This window comes from Stegodyphus dumicola, chromosome X1 (assembly GCF_044657685.1).
Source record: "Stegodyphus dumicola isolate Sdum_Otavi_A_Nest chromosome X1, ASM4465768v1".
NCBI lineage: Eukaryota > Metazoa > Arthropoda > Arachnida > Araneae > Eresidae > Stegodyphus > Stegodyphus dumicola.
This window is the reverse complement of record NC_140780.1, coordinates 107,137,775-107,152,983: the sequence shown is the minus strand read 5'-3', so window position 1 is coordinate 107,152,983 and position 15,209 is coordinate 107,137,775.

The window sequence follows — 15,209 nt, the reverse complement described above, 5'->3', positions numbered from 1 at the left end:
TACCAATGTATCCTGCAGCTGCGTAAAGAGAAAAAAGATTCGAAAATACACCAGCCCCAATTTTAAAATGACAGTCAAAATGAGAACCATCAATAAAATTGTGCAGCCACTGAGTAGGTGGATATCTAGCCGCAATGGTCTCCAAAGCGAGACATTTCAAAACACTTAGTTCAATATCTCTCTTTCTATGGATGGCTTCCACTAGGTCTAGCCTTATTTGGACATTAATCACCCCCAAAGGGTTTCTGGTTGTATATTACCTGGAATCTCAAGGCCTTTCTTAATGTCTAGTACTTTTTGAATAAATCAAAAAGATCTAGTTGATTAAAAATCGATCTAGTTGATTGCATAGCTGTTTTCTCTCATTTTTGAAAAGAGAATTTTTTCCTGTTTCGATTCCTCAGGAAACATTTAGATGCATCTATTATTTAGGTTAGAAGGTTCATATGTATATTTGTCTTGCTTAAGTTTTTTCCTGTGATTTGTCTATCAAAAAGAAATGTTCATTTTAAGATTCATTCCCCCCCTTTTCGTGGGTAATTTTTTTCAGCTCGCATTCGAATTTTGACCACAAATGCAACAAATGACTTTGATTTTGTTCTTTCAAACGCAAAAAAATCACTATTCATATCTAAGATCCTCAGTTATTTCTGAATATTTAAAAACTGTCAATAAGTAGTCTAACCTTTAAGAGGCCAATGTTTAGCGGTTACACTTTATTTGCTGTATAGCTGAAGCTGATTCCAGCCATAAGAATTCAGTCCTGAAACAGTACAGGAACAAATTTAATGTAGAAAAGCCTGGTGCATTGAATGCAAAAAATCACTATCTGCAATCAAATACACATTTTGTTGCCTGAGAGTACTATTTTATATACACTTTTATGATGCTTAATATTCTGTAAAAATGACTTACGTTACTCGTTAAAAGAAAGATGTGCCCATAAAACCTAAAGCATTGAAGAGGGGAAAAAAGCAGGTTTCTGCTCTAGCTCTACCTAAATTTCTCTGATAAAATTCATTAAAGAAAAACGTTCTTAAACTCACGTAAAATCGTATTTATTTTAAAATTTCGTCTTTATTAAGTTATTATTTGCTGGAAAAGATGTTTCAATCATTTAATTATGTAAACGGATTATCAGATACGAAATTTTTATTGCATTCTTATAAAAATATTTTATTGAACTAAATTATCACTATAATATTATATTCCAGTAAGCGGGGCTTAGAAGCGGGAAGAGAATAAATTATTGAAATTGCTCAATTTTCATTCGCGTTTTGTTTTTCTGGCGAAGTTAATTGATTGCCCTAGAGTTTTTGCACTTACTCTCGTTTGCAGCTCGAATGTTGCTCAGATATCATGCAGAAAATATTCCAGAAATTTTAGTTTTTTTTTATGGTCATTGTCTTGACCTAATCTTATAAGTGTCTAGATGGACATGAGATATCTTAAACAAACTAAAAAATGCATCAGAAATAAGAATAGATAATCTTAATATACCAAATGCTGAAATATTAACAAAAAATTGAAGTGAGTGAATATGTCGGGTTTTAATAGGTCTTTTTTAGTAATAATTTAATTGTAAGTATCAACGCTCTGATTTAAAAATAGTTATTGCAACTTAAAAAATAAACTCCATCTGGTTTTTTCCGCGCACAATTTGCTTCAAGAATTTTCTTTTACAGAGTTATCTTATAAGATCTAGCATTTTTAGGCCATAGAAACTAATGTAGATCCTGGAAATGAACCTGGCGAATTCTCGCACAGGCGTGAAGTAAATACCAGCACAGAAGAAGTATGAGAATAACCCTTTAATTATTTACAATTAATAACAGAAAAAAGGCACGTAATTCGTGCTTTACAAGAACACCGACAGTTTGCGGTGGAACCTAAAATTTATTAACATAAATCAATTCAAGTCTAAATAGTTGCGTCTAGCTAAGGTTGACTCAACAAACCTAACAGGCGTGACAATTATCCGAAATGGCCAAGGGGCGTATTAGCGTAATAGCAAGATCAGCAACGAAACGTGCGCTGGCTAGCGAAAGCACGCTCTGGATAAACTCCAAGATTCACTCGTTTAAATACTCACTTCACTTAACTTTACATCCTGACAAGGAAATGCAAGGGAAAGTTGAGGAGTTCATGAAAGTTAACAAAAATTTGAATGAAAGGCTAGCTAACTAAAGGAAACCCTACAATCTTAAAAACACTATATGCGGCCTGAGCTAAACTTTTCTGTCCTCAGAGATGAATGCATAATTGATTCACTACCAAATATTGTGAGCATTTCTCATGCCGTTTTAAATTTCTAAAATTTTCTAAACTTTTTTAAAATTCTGTAATTGCTAAAATCACCATGTTCTCTTATTGTAGAGAGAAGAAAAAACACTCTTCTAGTTTTCAAGTTGCTTTAATATGACAGTTATCAAATGAGCACAGATATTTTAAATAAATGATTTCTAATTATAAAAAGAAAATGCAGATTTTGAGTTTAAGAAACAATATAAGCAAACATAAAATTTTCAAAAAGTGAAAATTTTTAAGTCTTTGCTTATAAAAGTTCTTGCTTTAAATAAGGAGGAAATTTATTAAATATTTTGAAACTCTCTGAACTGAAAATCTAATCTCAGAAAAATTCCCCACTCAAGAGTAGAAAAGCAAGCCTACTCCTAACATTGTGCATTTTTCTAATACGCAATCTGATTCCAGTTGCTTAATGACCTAATGTGCGGTTGGGAATTGAATCAAGAACGTCTTGCTCTTCACAGATGAGACGCTGTCCCCACTGAACTACCGCAACCCGTAGCCAGGGCTTAGATAATTTCCACTTAAGAAGGTTTTTCGAGGATTCAACTCGAATGACATTAGTGTTGTTTTTAGCATCACACAATCTGACCGGCTGCACCGTAACCCCCCTTTTCTATTCAGCATGGAGGTAGGAAAGGGAGGAGGGGCCATTCCGCGCTAGAAGTGAAGCACTGCTTTGAAGCTTGGGTCACCAGACGGGGTGTTCTTTGTTTACATTCAGAAGCTCGCTTGACAAGATTCTGATAGTATTTCGACACACGACAGTTCCATAGAAATCGAAAAAGGGACACTCTCGCATGAAAGAAACATTCATAGTGTAATGGATAATAGCAATTTGTATAGTTTACCGACATTTACGCAAAAATCACATCTTGGTTATTTTTCGATAACTAACAACAGCGATTTTGATTATGAATTTGTTTTATAAAATTCTAAGCTGTTGCACTACAAAAATATAGATTTTAAGAAAATTGCTAAAAGAGATCTGCCAAAATTTATTTTCTAGAAAATTTGAAAAGTTTGAAACTTGATGGCTAAATGTAAATATAAAATTATGTGTGTTAAAATATTTGTAATTAGGCACATAGATCAGATTAAGTTTTTATTAAATAGAGTAACACATGCAAGGGCTATCTGCCTAAAGAGAGAGATGCCATCGTGGAGGAATTTTGAAGAAAAACTGACCTTTGAGTGGGTATTAAAAATAATACTTATAATTTTCATTCAAATTATATTCATATATATTTTTTATGTAAAACTTTCGGGTGTATGCTAAATTAGTGTAAATTACTTTACACGAAAAATATAGTGAATGCACAGAAATTAAAGATTTGCACATGCCGGAAATGATAAATAGGAAATATGTATGGGTATTTATGCATGTGCTTGCAAAAAGCATGTATCTGCCTTTGACAAAATACTTAAATTTTCATTAAATTATTTATAAATGTATTTGAAATGAAGAATTTATTCACTTATAAACAACTGTGAAAGTACTGTGAAGAAATCTAATGATTAAATGTATCTAATTTATAATGATTATAAATGTTATCTAAATATATAATAACCTTAATATTGAATTGTAAACATAAATTGAAATCCTGTTGACAAATACGTTATAAAACTATTTAAGCAAGAATTGTTCGTATTGGAAAGCAATCTGTTAAAAGGTATTGTAAAGCAAATGCTATGAGATGCGCACTTAAGAACGTAATAAAGAGTTTTGGAATATGTATTGTTGAAATGAAGGGTAAAAAAAAAATCTGATAAGTATAATTAAAAGAATTATTCCCTTTACATTTTATAATAACTCAGTTACAAGTTTTAAATAATACTTAAAAAAAAAAAAAAAAAAAAAAAAAAAAAAAAACTTATTTTATTCCCTTTCAGAAATGTTCAGAGAAAGTCAAATACTATTTAATTATTAGGAATTAGCGAAATACTTATTTAAAGTATTTTGCTAATTCCTAATAATTCTCTAATTTAAAATGAACCGAATAGAGCATTAATTATAAATTGACTTACATTTTTCGATTTAAAAGAAGCCAAAAAATCATGTCATATTTAAGAAAGTATTTTAGGAAGAAGCTCTATAAATAGAAAAGAAATAATGCATAATTTTAATATTAATAATACAATAAACTTTGATTATAATTTTTGTACCTTAACCGAATAAAATCGAATTACCTTAATTTTTTTTTCTAATGTAATTAACAAAAACTTGTGAAAATATTTCATTCAAATTAAACAATTCTGAGAAAACTGTCCTGTGAAAAGTATAGCATTTAATTCCGTTCAGAATGAAATGTTGTTTAAAAATATGTTGTTTTCACATACTTAGGACTCTGAAGTGTTGTAGAAAAAGAAAATATATACATTTATATGTATATTTGCGACGTAATTACAAAATATTTACACCCGAACGCGTCAAATCCCATAGAACTCAATGGTAAATGACCCAATGTTTTGGTTACCACGTAGGGATCGCCGGTGCTTCAGAGCAGGGTACGGAAAAACTTGTTTAGGGCGACTCCATCTTACTTCCTACCTCCATGCTATTCAGAGCAGGACATCTACCAGCCTGTGGTAATTATCCAGGATTTATATTACACCAGGCGTTTCACTCCAATCCCAAAGTATTAGTCTAGGTTTTGAGTGAGAATGAAACACGATTATCTCTCCTGATATCCTCCACTGATTAACCAGGTATGTAAGGACCTGGATCCCAAGGGGGATTTTAAGTTATAGAAAATTGTGAAGATTAGCAGGCTTTGTCTTCTCTGTCTATTTTTTCTCCCTTTTTATTAGAGTTGATACTTTATGGAGGGGGAGGAGGAAACCAGATATTGGTGTTTATTTTATCGTAATAAAATAACAAAATTTAAATGGTCGTTTGAAAGTTAGCAAGCACAGAGTTTTATTCTCTTTTCTTAAAGAACTACAAAAAGCTGAGCAGAAAATGATAATAACTTGTAAAACTAAGAATAAATACCTATTAAAAAAAGTGCCTTCCTCGAAATATGTGTCTGTCAAAACTCAGTCAGTGTCCTTAATTTAACGTAACTCCAAGAAAGCTTTAGTTAGGAAAACTACGGAACACAAGACTGTTGGAAATACTTTTTTTAACTACTTGAAATGAAGAAATTGTATGGAGACTTTTGCATTCGTCTTAGCTTATGCATTTTGTTAAATAAAATAACATACAGGCTACTTGAAACTCTAAATTTCTTAAGAATTCGTGGTATATAACCATAAAAGTTAAAAAATTTTCCGAAAAATTATTTCCGAAAAATTAAAACTTCATAACTGAGATGTTCCAGGATTAGTTTCTAAAATTAGAAGTATCAAAGCCCCTAGGAAGGCCATCGGGAAGGGAGAAGAGAAACAAATAAATAAAATGATTGCTCTCAGGCGCTTAAGATACCTTGTAACACTTAATGGAGTAAAATGTAATAAATACACCTGTCTAATCTCACCGTTTTATTGTATTTCCAGTTGTTAGGCAAAGGGGTTAGATTTCGATAAAAGTTCGTGAAAGTAAAAAGGCTGAAGTATGTTTAATAATTTTTCGTACATTTTGTTAAATAATAAGTTATACACCTACTACTTATAATTTATAGCTGATTTTCTTTATTATTCAGTGATGTATTAGCTGAAATTTAATTAATAAGCTGTACTGCAAATGTAAAATATGCGACATATTTTAATTTTCCCATAAAATATTTGGTGTTTGAAATGATCATTTCTTTAAGATTTTCACTTGTTCCAAATAGGAAACCGTCCTTAACGATGTAAACGCTAATCAGAATTTAAAATCTCATACCTTTCATCTGAACATGCAGTTTAGATACAATTAAGTTTACCTATGGATGAAGAAATATTCTTTTTCGGAAGGACTGCTTCTTATTTGAATTTAATTTTGTTTGATTGCTGTGTTATGTGTACTCTTTCTAAGCTTGAGGATTTGCCTGTTAGTAAACTTTCAACAAAGAAAATACGTTTGCAGTATTTATACTTTTTATACGCTTATTTACCTTCCAACGAAGAAAATTCTCTCCCCCCCCTTGGAGGGAGGCAGTTTTTTAGCCTAAGAGCTCATTTTTTAAAAATCGTATGAAAAGAGTTAAATGATATGCAGACTGCATTATCTGCGAAAGTCATGGGGGAAAACTCGTGTTAATTTCGCTTGTTTCTTTCTATACTATTTACAAAAATGGACTCATCTTTACTTACATGAACTTACATAACTGAAAGCGTCTGCTAATGATATCCATTTGAAAACGCATAAATTTTTCGTCTTTTTAATAGCGGTTTTGTTTTGTACGCGGGCCATTTAAAGCTGTGGTGAGATAAATATTTCTTGGTGGTAAGCAGAGATAAAACAAACTTCAAGTCCCATTTCACTCCGCGGTAGTATCGTCGGAAAGACGAGACATTTGCAGACGCCGCTCGCATCCCCGACTTAGAGCTCATCTGGAAGCGAAGCAATTCGAAAGCAGAACCCGTGGAAGGTTTCGAAAACAAGCCTTCGCGTCGGAGGCTTGCAGACCATTTACGCGCGTTTCGTCGAGGCCTTTTTTCACATGTTGCTGTGCGCCCGCCCGCTTATCACGTGGAAACAGCCGAGTCCCTGTTTGATCGTGACGTCACTCCGCTGGTGGTCCCGCCGTAATTATACGGGGGAAGAGGCCGTAATCACAGGCTTCACCTTTCACAGTCACTCCGGTCAGACCCTAATTGCTTGATAGAATACGTTGCCACGTGCTCTGCTTGGGTGGTCCGGGGCCACCCGGCTTTTCCCGTTTCATTACATTCCACTCATTTCCATCCATTGCTTCCAAATTTCGGCTCTCTTTAGCAGATCACCGTTACATGATTTTCTTTCTCTTCATCTCCTGTTATATCATGGAATTGTGATTAACCTGGACATCAACTTAAGAAAAAGAGTTTTGGCGCTGTCTCTCATCTTCCCTCTTGCTACTCCCATACATCAACAGACAAAAAAAGGACTGCTTATATATATATTTATAAAATTTTGTATATATGTACTTAGTAACTTTAAGTAATTGTAATGAGCCTGAAGATTTTAGTAGTGTTATTTTGAAAGATCTCGAGATTTCAGTTTCGGAAGCTCCAGTGAAATAAGTACTTTGAATAATCTGGCTATTTTAATTACGATATCTGAAATATGAGTTTGTGATTTCGTTTCTTAATCTGAATGTGCTTGATATTTAAACGCCAAGGTATTTTACAAAACGGATCCTTATCAGAAAAAATGATGAAGACTGTATTTGAAGATGGCTATAACCACATTTTCGTTTCCCATACCAATTCCTTCTTTTCATATAAAATTATAATGCACTGAAACGTGCTGACACTATATTTCGGCTTAAATGCACATGCGGTTAATAATGCAAGACATGCGCATTTTAGCATTTCTGGAATTGAATTCTGTGCTCTACTAGGATGCTTACTGACTTCGCCTGTGCAAACATTGGCTACTACTTTACCAGTAAATTAAATGAACCGACGAAGAAAGATATATTAACATTTAAATTTAATATGCAATTATAAGCATTTAATGTTTATTAATTATTATGAATAAATCTATCGCAATTAAATGCAAAGGACTTTGGTGTCGACATCGCCGACGACAATAAACATAGTGATAACAAAGCGACTGGCGCTAACAGCAGTTACGAGCCAGAATATGATCTGCGTCACTACCACTTACATACGCAATTGGTAGTCATTTGTTATTCATTATTTATAGCTGTTCAAAGTCATTCCGCTTGAATTTTAGAATTTCAAGTGAATTCATACTATATTTCCAGGTAAGATAAAACAGATTTACAATAAGCACTTGATAAGGTAAATTTGGAATGAATGATTTGTTATAAATAACAGCAGCGTCGTGACACTATAAAAAACTGTAAAAAGGGATTTGAAACCGTTATGCATAAACTACCTACTTTCTAGGAAGTTAAAAACTAAATAAGCATGACTGAAGAGTATATGTTTCCTCTCAGATATTTAAAATTTTCGTCATCAAGATTTCTTCTGCAACGTTCAGTTAAGTCTTACTAATTAAATGATCAACAGGTAGTTTTTTTGCATCCATATTTCGAGAAATTTCTCAGATAAACTTAAGCTAAATGTTACTTTTAAGCTTTCTCAGCTGCAGCATTTCCCCACTTCTGTAAAATGAATGGAGGGAGTGTTTTTTTTTTTTTTTTAATTTTATTTTTATTTTCATTTATTTATTTATTTTTTTAAGGTATGATTTCTTCAATGAGATTTCTTCCAATGTCATACTTGCCCTCCCTTCCTAAAAAGTAAAGTTGATTCACTGATGTAAATGGAAAAAAGTCGATTCACAAATGTGAACGGGACAAAATAAATTTAATAATTGCCAGTTAGTGAAAGACAAAATATTAGTTCTATGATGTAAATAGAAATAGGGTGCTTGACTGCTTGGATTTCCTTGTTATACTATTTACAATGATGTCAAAATATGCGAATACTCGCATAAATGCCCATCTAAGTATAACTTAAGAAAAGGCGGAAAAAAAAAAGTTTTTTGAAATTTCATGCTTAATTATTTTCTTGGCCATAATTCTATAGCTCCAATTTTCTTTTTCTAAATATCGGAACAAGAAAAATGACTGTTTTGAAAACGTTTCCACGATTACGCTTGTGTTAAGCGAATAGGAGTTATTATAGCACGGCAAATATCGTAGTTTCAAATAACGAACTTAATAAGTAATTTTCCTAGGCAAGAAGTATGAGCTGCTCTATTTTAATTACTATTAGAAAACTTGCACCATAGCTACTACACAATCACGCTATCATTGAATTTTATTCTTGAAATATATTGTATACATACTATGAGGAATGCGTGGAACTCAAATGTCATAAAAAATATATGACTTTATGAATCAACTCTCTATAATAATGTTAGCTAATCTTTTTATTTTGACAAATGTGCAGTAATTGTTGATTAGAATTTATGCTATGTTACTTTTTTTTATAATATTTCGACGATTTGTTAAAAATTAGTAGATTCCTAATTGAAGCAAACTGTACTGCCATATTATTTGATAGAAATTACGGGTTTATTTTAAAGTTTCTACTGAATGTGATGTTTCATTAATTTAGAGAGTCTATAATACAGGTACAGGTAGGAGTGGGTGGAACAACAGAATTTCACCATTTGTCTTACAAGTATATTCTCGCCTTAACAACTGTGCAGTTCCGCTCCAATTTTGAAGGACGACACCCCAGGGGGCGGTCCTTGGGTCTTTCACATCTCTTACTCTATCACAAATTTCTTGAGCGGACTTTTGACATGCCCCGTACATTAAGTATCTCTTGCTGCACAGATACTATACGCTAACAAACATGCGTACTTTCTCCGGGATTCGAACCTAAGCACTTTGGTACGCAATCAGTGCCACTAGAAATATCCCTTCCCTTTATTCAACAACAATATTTTGGCACCATGAATACTCACTTTACAGAAGTTACAAATTATCTCAACTTGTTACGAAATAAAAAGAAAGCGCTCCGTAAATTGATTTGAAATTCAGTTTTTGTCGGTGCGTAGATTAACTTATAAAGTAGGCAGACATTAATTAAGCTGGAGCAAATTAGAAATATTAAAATAAAATAAAATTATAGATGTTTTACGTAAAAAGTACAAGATTAATAAAGATTAGCTAACCTCTCTTACTTGCATAATATTAATTTTATTTTAAAGTTATCATAACATTGAGAATATTCTCATCCCCTATGTCGAAAAGCATATCTTTAAATAAAAATGATTGACTGGCTTAGGTAACCAAGGGTAAACAATGGCAGTAGTTTAAAAATTAACTCAAATAATATTTATTAAATTTTCAATTAAATACTAGTAGTACAAAAACATTTGAAGACAAATCGAAAATATTAAATAGGAAATTAAGACAAAACGTAAGTGCTTATAAAGATTACAAAACCGTATATCTCCTGGGTCGTAATGCATCAGGTCTCTAGTTCGTATTTAAGATACCCACTAAGAGCAGAGAGCGATAAAATCACTGAAAATTGATAGCTTGACTTGGGTTCGATTCCAGGCGAACGGGCTGGCTGAGCGTTTTCTAGTTTTTTTTTTTTTTTTTTCCATGTGTAACGGGGATACACGCAGTTTCTCTTAAAAATTCCTCCAAGCAGGCATCCTTTCCCTTAGGCAGATACCCTTCGCCTGCTTTGCCGTAATCGAATAATCAAACCAACCGTACTTAAGAAAATCGATCCAATAACGCACGCTTTCATTCATGATATGTGACAGTTCTGGTTAGCTAAAGAGGCTATTTTAGGTCAATAAAGAAATCATTTAAAGAGAAGTTTTTATAAAGCAAGTGGATTTAATGTACCCTCATCATTTGGGGACTTATTGTACACGCTGTTACAATGGATATACGTTTTCACAACAACAGCTTTAAAGAGCTGTCATTTTAATGAATTCAATATGTGATGGACTTAACTGAAATTATAAATAAGCATTTAAACACAGTTTAGCACAAACAGTTCTTTCTTACCTGCCGAATAAATTGTTACAATCGAAAATTTATTGACCATAACCACAATAGAAATCTTTAAATAGAGCTACCGTACCAAGAAAATCGCGTATCTTTCCCCAAACTGAAAAAGTTTGAAATTCAGAGTTCATTGAAAATTACCTCTTAATTACAACAAAGTGAAAGAAAAAGGTAAAATTTCCCACATAACATTTAAAAAACTGTTCAGTTACTTGCAATGCTTGTTCTCACTTGTTTAAAAATTATTTGCATTACATTTTTCATGACTATCTTTTTTATTGGTACACTTTTACACTTTTATCGGGTATTAAAGTTAAGTTTGTAATACATTCTTTTATTTTCATTCTTTCATTTGGAAGATGGTCTAATCCAACATTTTATTCGTAAATGTAAAATTTTAACTCATTTTCTTTTCTAGAAAAACTATATATATATATATATATATATATATATATATATATATATTAAGCATCCAAAATTAAAAATTAAATTAAAATTGAATTAAAACAAGGCAGTTCTCTATTAAGATTAATAACTGAAACCGTGGATAAAAGGTCAGACATTGTAGCTAAACATAATCAAAATTAATATAAGAATTCGTCAATAAAATAAACCTGAAAAATAAAATGCATTTTATATTAATTTTGATTATCTTTAGCTACGATGTTTGAACTTTTATCCACGGTTTCAATTATTAATATTAATAGGGAATTGCCTTGTTTTGATTCCAATTTTATTTTATTTTTAATTTTGGATGCTTTATGTTTAATTTACTTCATGTGGAGCTAAAGCGCAGGATAGGTTATACTTTGTTTTTCTTTATATATAATTTATTGCATAAATAATTAAGAGCATTTCTCTCGTGTACTTTGGTAATAAAAAGAGTAGCACTTCGACTCAAAAATCAGAAGTTTGCTATCTCGATTCTGGAAATGGTACATACTTTCACTTTTACACTGATAATGGGTCAGCAATCCATTGGCTTGAATTAGCATCTCGGCCATAAAACCACATTATCAAAACTATTTTATAAACTAAAGCTGCACGACTTGCTCCCAGGTTCTGTTCTTTAACGACCATGCAAAAATGACATATACATTGAATGGTAAATCATTCAAACGGGTAATTGATCAAGGGTTATAAAATAGAAAAAAAAAGGATACGCCTTGTTATTGCTATGAACTATTTACTATATAACATTTGTAACTTATTTCTGCTCTATGCAAAGACGAGGGTGAATGTATTTTCTTGAGTTGCGAAAGACCAATATACTGTTGCATACTGTTTTTTTGCGTTTGGGCTCATCTTCTTGTACAATAAATTGCAGTTTAGACATGAGTCATACATGGTAAGAAGAATACATGATTGGATTCAGTTGTTTTAAGCCCTGGAGTAGGAACTAGGTGTAGAAAAGAATATATACTTATATGTTATCGAAGGAAAATAGAGCGTGTCCTTCCCTGAAATCGAACTTGAGGCTTTTTAATAACTAGAATCGAGGCGCTTCATGTATGAGCAGCGTCAATAGTACGTTACTTCTCATTCAAATCTTAAAACTTCGGAAAGCCGTGCGTTTTTTACCCTGTCATGGAATTTTTATGACACGCATTTTTTAAAATTTAATTTTCAAGTATTAAATTTTTTTTGTTAATTTCTGGCAAGAGATGATTTTAAATAAATATTTATGGGCCAAAGTGGATAAGTACTTTGATTATTACAAAATTATGACCCTTTAATTTGCACTTTATCATAATAATACATGCACGTCTACCTAGCTTGAAAAAACTTCGGTATGTTTGTCGATATTAACTTACATGGATTTTTCTCATAAATAAAAAGAAGAATTTTTAAGCAGGAATATAAAAATAGAGTCACGATGAGAGATTAACATGCAAATGTGGAAGATGACGTATGAATGTCTACCTTTTAGAGACATTAGGTTAATTGGAAAAGGCCGGAGAGATGAACAATTAACAACTGCCTTCGCCGGGAATCGAACCACGGATCTCTAGAATATCGGCCCAGCGTGCAGAACCACTACACCACGAAGGCGCGCTAAGAAAGCGGGAGAAATACCTTATATACTTCCCTTTTTAAAGGGCGACTGGGGTTTTTAGGGGACCCAATTGCCAAATCCTGGGTGTGGAGAATCCTCATCCAACGCCCTTTTAGTTAGGGAGCCACTGTAGAGACATTAAGATATTTCTTCGAAGCCAGAGAGTTGAAAAATTAGTAACGCCTTCGCGGGAATCGAACCACGGACCTCTGGAATACCGGCCCAGCGTGCAGAACCACTGCACCACGAAGGCACGCTAGGAAGGTGGGAGATATAGGTTATAACCTAAAGAAGATCTCAAGTTATCGAACTCAATGCAGCAAAACTGCAATGATCTGACACGTGTGGAACTTGACGCCGGTTTATCGGACTAAAATTGAATAATGCCGCCAAGTTCACTTTTTTCCCTCCTAAATCCCTTTATTCAATGCATTCAGGAATAAAAAAAATGTATATAGTATCTCTGCGAACTTATTTAATGAGAAAAATCATTCTCAAATAAATTTACTTATAATTTAATTATATTTAATCAGTGTTTACTTTGAAATCATCATTTTTGCCAGTGTATGAAGTCTTTTCAAATAAAATTCGAACATCAATCTACTTCATAGATTTAGCTCTTTTTTGCAAAAAAAGTACATCCTTTAGAATATACACTGGTTATCATTAAGTAAGGAAAAAAATCATAAAAATGGCAATTACTCACAAAGTTACTCGTAGAAATAAATGAAACTGACCCATTATATACATCACATAATAAGGTATAAAATAACATGAAAAGAAATTATCAGATAAATATGATGTTATAGAAATTAGCATATGCATAAAATGAACAAATCGGGTGTATCACTTTGGCATGGGAAAATTACCTTCCATATGGAGTATGATTTCTCCTAAGAGCAATACAGCACATACAGCGATGTGTGATGCTGTCAATTATTCGGTCTGTTAGTTCCGTAGGAACTGAGAGCCATTGCTCTTGCAAAAGCAATTGCAAGCATGGCAAGGGTCTGAAGAGGAGGACTGAGAGCAGCTATTCGTCTTCCTGAAGCCTCTCAAACATACTCGATAGGATTCAGGCTCAGTGATCGAGCTGGCCACTTCATGTGCTGAATTGCTTGCTGTTGAAGATAATCATCCACGATGCGAGCTCTATGCAATCTAGCGTTCTCATTTCTATAAGCCAGAGCATTAACGGTTCCACGTGGAACGACATAGAAGTCTGTGTGTCCACCCTAAGAGATACCCCCCACACGCAGACACTGCTATCTCCGTATTCATCTCTTTCACTGATATTTGATGGATGATAACGGGTTCCAAATTCTCTCCAAATTAAATAACTCCCACTATCGCTTTGGAGGCTAAATATGGACACATCCGCAAAGAGACCAAGCCTTCTTTGATCAGCTGTCCAATGGACATGTTGACATGCCCACCTCAAACGCTCTCTTTCTATGACGTGATGTGAGAGGTATGCAAATTGCTGCTCGCCTCGCGTATAGATCTCCTTCGTGAAACCTTCTACGCACGGTTGACGTTGACACCAGCCTTCCACTGGCTGCAGCAAGGGAGGATCTGAGCCGAGTCGGATTTGCGGTTCTATTCCCTCATGAGCCTAACAAAAAATATCGCTCATCGGTGGTCGTCATAGCAGTTGCTGAAACTCCTGGATGTCGAACTGTGGTAAGAAATTGTTGGTAAAGTCTATGAATCACAGAAGGAATCACATTTAACCCATCTTGGGCACTTCTGTCGTCCTACTTGTAGCGTCTCAATAGGTCTCCATCGCAGTTCTTCGTGCAAATAATGTCTGAAGGTCGTCGTTACAAATTGGCTATCCCAGGTTTCTTATCTCAGTATCACAGCAAAATTTGCAGGCTTGCTCTCAAACATGCAATTTTATGCTCCTCGCAGATGACGTATTCCTATTGCAGCGCCACTAACCTGCATACTGCAGTTTTACTTAGCAACTCTTATTTGACAACATATTCAAATTTTATTCGGACTAGCTTATTTTTGAGCGAGTTATAGCTATTTTTGGGATTATTCCTTAATTTTTGGAAACCAGGGTAAATACTCGTTATTTAGGGCAAAATAACTAATTTACGGATGCTATGCTTTATTTTAAAGTTACAGAGCTATGCATTCGAAAACTAACAACTATCTTTTAAGAACAGTGAAACTGCCTATCTATTTCTATTAATATGGGATCTATTATAGGCCTACCTTCAAATCTCTTTGCACTGAATAATTTATGTAGCATA